The sequence below is a fragment of the Pteropus vampyrus genome, unplaced genomic scaffold, assembly GCF_000151845.1.
Source record: "Pteropus vampyrus isolate Shadow unplaced genomic scaffold, Pvam_2.0 Scaffold352, whole genome shotgun sequence".
In the NCBI taxonomy this organism is placed as follows: domain Eukaryota; kingdom Metazoa; phylum Chordata; class Mammalia; order Chiroptera; family Pteropodidae; genus Pteropus; species Pteropus vampyrus.
In genome coordinates this window covers 704,040-711,555 of record NW_011889133.1, presented here as the reverse complement: position 1 = coordinate 711,555, position 7,516 = coordinate 704,040, and positions in this window count along the sequence as shown.

Here is a 7,516-nt window from a genome sequence, read left to right as displayed (position 1 = left end):
AAGGGTTCCAAGAGCCAGGGTGAGAAAGTTCTGCTCCCCGAGTGAGGTCCCCATCCAGAGGCCACAAAGAGAACACCTACCATGAGAGGGATTGATAACGCTTTGAACACACATTTCTTGAACACCATGTGCCTGGGACAGTGCTGTCCAATTTTTGTGTACATGCCAGAGACCACACTTCCCAAATAGTCCATGTGTCCCCTCTTCAGGGGTCACCAAAGGAGAAGCAAAGATATGAGGTGAACTCGCACCCTGACCAGGAGATGCCTTTTGCTTAAGGGAGTGGGGGGCAGGGCAGAGAATTGATTGACAACTGGCCTAAAACCAATAAAAGAAGCTACGAAGAAAGGAACCGCATAAAGCTGAGGCAGGGCTGTGAAGTAGCCAGTGGGCTCAAAAAGGCAGATTTTCTTGCCTTTTCCCTCCCTTGATGAGGCTAAACTCGCCTTCCTGAGTCCAGCCACTTCTTACCCTGTGTTCCAATCATTATTGGGGTAACAAATTATCCCCAAACTTAGCAGCTTGAAACTATCACATTATTATGTATCTGTAGTCCATAGGTCAGGGATTTGGTCAATGGGGCGACCATTTACCAAATGACTTGTCCCTGTTTCATGACGTCTGGGGCCTCAACTGGGAAGACACAAGGGCAGGATATGATTCAACAGCGGGAGGCTGGCATCCTCTGGGGCCCATTCGCTGGCACATCAGGTGCCTCGGCTGGGTAGCCTCAAAGACAGACTAATAACAGAGCCCTAGTGTGGCCTCGCCACCGCCACCGGTGTGGCCCCGGGGGAATGGGACTTCTTCCCCCGCGGCCCAGCACGCCAAGCGCCAGCGTCCCATCCCAGCACGGAAGGTGGAAGCTGCGTTGCGCCTTGTGCCTCAGCCTAGACGCCCCGTGACGAGAGGGACGTCAGGGAGGCGGCGAGCTCGGGGGTCTGTGCCCACCGCGTTGTCTGCGTCAGATCGTCGCTGTTTCCTGCAGAAGCCGGCGGGAGAATCTCTCCGGCGTAGCGATGAGCGAAAGCAGCGAGACAGAAGAGTGCATGCCGTGCGATGCCATTTATGTGACATTCGAGGAAAGACCAAACGAACGGATGGTCAGACGGAGGTTATCAGGAGGTGCGGTGCTAAGGCGGACGCGGAAGGGAGGCTCCTGGGCTTTGCTGTGTTCTATATCTGGGTCCCCAAGGTGGTCGCGTGAATGTCTTCGTGCATAGACGTCCAGCGAGCTCTGCACTTAACATCCACGCAGTGGACACGCTAGGTTGATACAGGATCTTAAAAAGATTTATCCCGCGGGAGCACCTGACCCCCATCTGGGGCAGAGAGCCACTGCTGGCCCCTCCCTGGGGCACGTCCAATGACCGCTGACCGGCCCTCAGGGCACAGGCCTGAGAGATCTCACCACTCCCTGAGCTGCCAGAGCACTGGGTGCAGGAAGAGACGCTTTCACTTTCCAACTGGGCTCCTGCGGCCAGAGCAGGTGCCGGCACCTGTAAGTCCCACAATGTGAAGCCCAACCCTGACAGGCAAGGCCTTCTCAGAATCCGCGGCCTCACCCAGGCCCAGCTCTCCCCAATTCCACAGTCATCTCCCTGATTCATGTGTTGACCCGATTCATGTATTGACGTCCAAATCCCCAGTACCTCAGACGGTGACTGTATTTGGAAATAGGGTCTTTAAAGAGGTCATTAATTTAAAATGAGATCATATGGGTGGGCCCTAATTCAATATGACTGGTATCTTTATAAAAAAGAGATTAGGACACAGATATATGGCAGCCTGGAGCACACGAGACAACTCTCCCCATCACTGTCACACACGTTCATACCTGGCCTTTGCCCAAGCTCAGCCCCACCCGCCTGGGGTGCTGTTCCTTCTCTCTCCCTCCCGCCCTCTGACAAACTCCACCTTCCAGGCCTTGCTGACCGGTCAGCGCTATTTCCTGCCGAGCTCCCCTGAATCAGCGAATTGCTCTGACAGTCTCGCACCGTATATATGTCACCTTGATCGTCTCTATGACACCATATTTTTGTTGACGTCCTGTAGCTGCCTCCCGTGCCAGACTCGGACCCTGAGGCTGGGGTTCCACACTCCCAGCGTGAATGACAGATGGCTTGATTCAATGTCTGGTGGGCTGAACTGAATGGAGGGGTTTGCTGAGCATCTCAGCGTGGCCTCCTCAGGGTCTCTGGCCCTCAGACCCTTGGCTTCTCCTTCGGCACCTCTGCCCTGCTCGCTCCACCCACGCTAAGAAAGGTCAGAAGAATTAGCACTGCCTTAGAGACTGTATATTCTAAAACGAAAGCCTGGGGAGGGCAGTGCTTAACCCCAAGACACGGGTGGTTAGTGATGACGAAGAGACTGCCAGGAGCTGACATTACGGACTTAGGGGAGGAGAGGCCTCTCCCTTCTTCCCAGCACCCCAAAGTTTGAGTCACGGCTCCTTCTCATGCTGGTGAAACCAGCTCTAGCCTGTCTGTGAATCTGAGGGAGGGTGTGTGTGCGTGCGTGTGTGTGTGTGTTTTGGAGGGTGGGAATGTGTATCTAGCAGTAGAAAGGCCCACATACTCACCTGTGTGGAGAGGCAGAGATAGAGGCTCCTGGTACTCTGGAGAGAGCACAGCATTTGAAGTTCAGACAGACCTGGGTTTGAAGTCCAGCTCCTTTGCTGCCAGCCAATTAAATGAGCCGAGCATCTAAGTGAGAGCACCCCACATGGCTCCTAGTCCTTGGTGGCTTCCCTTCATCCTCCCATGCGACGCTTCTGTTGATGTCTGTCTTGCCTGGAGCATACAAGGCATCCTGTCTGGGGCAAGGCCGGCAGGGGTTAACAAGAGAAAGGCAAGTTGTTTCTTACAAACAAAAGCCTGGATCAATAGATTTGCTGCCGCAGCCATTGATCAGTGAGGGCAAAGGCTCTGTGGGGAGCTGCCAACCAGTTTCTCTGAAACATCTAGAACAGAACAATCCAGGAAAGCCAGGCTGAGGCTGGAAAGGCCCGGTGGCACGTCTGACCTGGGGTCAATATCCTTAGAGCACCCTCAGGACCCTTGTGGGTCAGACTTGAACGGCAGTATGAGAAGCATCCTCACACTCAGCTCGTAATCTGAGGTCCATGTTAAGAATTCAGCCATTCGTAAATTTTGCGGGGAAAAAAAAAAAAACGTTCACTGATCTGTAACTGGAATTCAGCATTTCTTCTATTATGAACACAGGCATCGAACCACAGTAGAATTAGGAGTCCTTAAGACTTTGTCACTAAGAATGATGAGAGGTATCATCATCGCTCATTATGGTCATGGCAGAATTCTCAAAACATGATTAACATAAGTACCTCAGCATTATGGTAGTGACTGGACCCACCACCAGGTCTTGTATAATTCACTAATAAACATGTGCATTGCTACATCACAAGTTTGGTGTCATTAATATTTTGATAACTGTATTTCAGTATAGTTTCCTTTGTTATCCTACGTATTTTATTTTACCAGACTGCCAAAGGGGTCCATGACACCAAAAGGGTTAAAAACTCCTATTCTGGTTCAACACCCACTGTAGATGGGGAAATCAAGGCCCAGAGCAGGCCGTGCTTTTCTTGGATGGATGGATGGACGGACAGACAGATGAATGGATGAATGGGAAAATGAAAACATAGCATAGTAATAACAATAATAGCTCTCATTGACTGCCTACCCTGAGCCAAGCAAGTGATTTCACCTTCAGGACAGCCCCATGAGGAAGATGATGTCATTGTCCCCGTTGAACAGATAAGAAAACTAAGACACAGAGATATGAAGTAACTTACCTGAGGCCACACAGATCATAGATGGAAATGCTGATTCCAACTCCTGAGCCTGCATGCTGAACCTCCCTCCTCCATGACTGCTCTTGATCAGTCCAGTGAAGCATGGTTTAGTGCTGAGCTCTGGGATCACGGACCGAGGTCTGAACTCCAGCTTCGCCACTTGCAAAACGTGTGGCTCTGGGCAACTTACTTCACATCCGCAAATCTGTTTTCTCATCCACAACAGGAAGAGAGCGGCATCTCCACCCTTGGTCAAAGGTGGATTAATAAGGCATGGGAAGCACTTAGCACAGCGCTGGCACATAGTAGTAACTGCTCGATAATTTTGTTCTGATTGATGAAACCAAGGCACAGGCCCATTTCAAAACCGTGCTATGTGCCTACGTGCTGAGATCTCCAGAAATTAAGGAAAAAGGGTGTCAAATCCCAAATCCCAGTTCCTAGCGAGATCTATAGGTATCAATAATTGACAAGTATCCTTTGGAATTTTGCTTTCATGTGAGGGGACAAAGGGGTGAGGCTAAAACCGGAAGCAAATATATGAAAATGCCAGAGTTAGTGACTTCCTTCCAAAGAGAACAGAGAAGGGGGAAAGAGTGACTTCAGAGGAGAAACCTCACAAACACTTCCCCAGCCAGCTGATCAAAGTTAAAATGAACAGGGACAAGTCATATCGATGGCATGTACCTTTGATATAAGGAGAATGGCACTTCCACCTCCCGAAAACCTATAACCCCTGTCTAATCACAAGAGAATTATCAAACTCAAATTGAAGGACGTTCTACAAAATACTCCTCAAAACTGTCAAGGTCACCCAAAGAAAGCCTGAAAAACCGTCAGTCTAGAGGAGACTAAGGAGACATGACAACTAAATGTAATATGGCATCTTAGACGGAATCCTAGAGAAAGTAGGTAAAGGATAAGGAATGTGACTCAAGTATAAACTTTCATTAATTATAACGTATCAGTATTGTTTCATTAGTTGTGACAATGTGTGCCATACTAATATTAACATTCAGAGAAACTGGGTGTGGATTTAGGGGACCTCTCTGTACTCTTTTTGCAACTTTTCTGTAAATCTGAACCTCTTCTAAAATAAAAACTATTCTTTAAAAAAAAAATGTTATTGTATATCTAGGTAGTGAGGTAGTGTTTTCTAAGTTGTCTAGTTGAATATGTTTTGCTTTTGTCATCAGAAAAAACAAATTCAGTAAACTTTTTGAGGAAAAAAAAATGAATGAATGGGTATTTGGTCCTTTAGAGGTAGAGTGCTATATAAATAAAAGTATAATTAGAGTCCTTCCATAGGCAGCGATTAAAACCCACTTTATCATTCTTCTCTCAAGAGTCTCTAGCCATAGGGACTCCTCCTGGGAGAGGGAGGAGTGCCTCTGAAACCTGCCAGCACTTTTTCTGTCCGTGCTGGGCTCTTACTGGCGGGGGAGGGGCAGGAGCCAGGGCGGCTGCTACACTGGCTCAAGGATTTGTCCCAGGTAAGCCTAGAGGCAAATCTGAAAAGCCTGTTCACCAACTTTCAGACCAAGTGTCAGCCTGCTCTAGGCCATCCAGCCTAGGAGTCAAGAAAACCAAAAACGGTCCTTTGTTCCCACCATATAAACAAACAAACAGAAGACAAGACTGGCCCGGACCCCTCGCTGTGTCCCAGGTATGTTCACACTCGTTCATTCATTCATCATCATGTAGACCTCGCACGGTTCTATAAAGCTGATATGGTAGCCCCCCTCACCCACAATTTCACTTTCCACAGTTTCAGATACCCGTGACCAACCGCGGTCTGAAAAATATTTAGGAGAAAATTCCATAAGAAAGCAATTGATGAGTTTTACATCGCACGCCACTCTGAGCAGCGAGATGAAATCTCGCACCATCCCACCCTGTCCCCTTGCCCAGTGTCTCCACGCCGCACGCCCTCCCAGCCATCAGTCACTTAGTAGCCTGCATTTCACTTGGTTATCAGATCTATTGCGCGGGAGGGCGGGGGCGGGCGGTAGCAGTGCTCATGTTCAAGTCACCCTTATTTTACTTAATCATGGCTCCGAAGTGCAAGAGGAGTGATGCTGGCAGTCTGCATATGCCACAGAGAAGCCCTAAAGCGCATCCTTTCAGTGAAAAGGTGAGTACGGTACAATAAGACGTTTTCCAGAGAGACCAGTGACACGCAGATAATTTTTATTACAGTATATTGTTACAATTGTTCTATTTTATTATGTCATTAAACTCTTATTGTGCCTCATTTATGAATTAAACTTTTTTATAGGTATGCCTGCGTGTATGTATAGGAAAAAACATAACATAATATATGCAGGGTTGGGAGCTATCCACGTGTCAGGCATCCACTGGGCGTCTCGGAATAAGGGGAGACCCATGGATAAGGGGGGACCACTGCACTCTATGACTACACTTTGAGGCTCAGAGAGGGTCCTTGAAGGTCAGATGCAGAATATAAACCAATCTGCTCACCAGAACCGCCTGTCTCTAACCCTTTCAGGGACGGGCTGTGACCTTGGCAGATGACTGGACCTCATTTGGAGAACAGGATGCTAGAAGAAGGACATGTTAACATTGGGCAGCCACCCTTCAGAAGACTTCCCACAGCACCCCACCACTACCACCCAAATACCAAGGGCCATGGGCAACGGCCAGTCTGTCAGGCTCATCCCATCCCAAACGCCAATGACGGTTTTGGCTCTCAAACCGCTCCCTGTTCCAGGCTTCCTCCATTATCTGGTATCCAATTCATACGCGCACAGGCTCTTGGTGACGGCCTTAGGAGGAAGGAATAGGGGAGAGACAGTACTGAGTCATTTCTAATTGTAATAGGGTTGGGACCGGATTCTCTGAGTTACCAACTCAACTCCAAGAAAGAACAGCTCAGCTTTCTCACACACGAGAAATGGGTTTGCTTCTTTTATATATACAGGGCTGTTGCCTTCCAAGGGGTCCCTTGAAAGGCCATACACTCATTCTAGTGCCTCTTCCAGAGCTCATGCAACTCTTCATCAATTGCTTTTGGAGCCACTTTCTACCCAAACTGATCAGCCTGTTCGATTGCCCAAAGTATTCCTTAATCCCAGCATCCAGGTGATTTCAGAATCCAACTATAGGTTCCAAAATCCAACTACAGGTTCAAAAGACCAACACCTCCTCCCCTGAGGCCACTCCCAGGAACCCCAGGCACAGTCTGAGAACCGGCCCCATGCCAAGAACAACAGGCCTTTCTCAGTTGTGTTTGTTGTCCAGACACCTGCCTTCAGGGTCAAAGCTAGTAGTGTGCGTATCCCTCCTCGCTCCCCGCTTCCCATCGAAGGGCCTGAATCATTGCTCAGACAGAGGGAGTGTGGGGCACCCCCACCCACATGCCAGACCTGGCTCTGCCTCCCCTAGAAGCAGAGCCTGGGCACTGGGACCAGCCCAGGCTCTGCTTACACCACTAATGAGTCTTAAGTGTTTGGCTTGGGCTCCTGCCAGTCCCACCCCTACGCCAAAAGTGGGGTGGGAGAGAACAAAACAAGGCTCATGCCAGCTCAGCTCTGCTGGGCCCTGGGAGGGTGGACACCATGTGGCACAGACCCACCCAGGGGCGCAGCCAGGCACCCGCTTGAGGCCCTCCACCTCTCCTTCCCCTCCACCGCAGGGGCCTTCTCAAAATCAGAGTATTCGTACACCTGCCGGATGGGAATC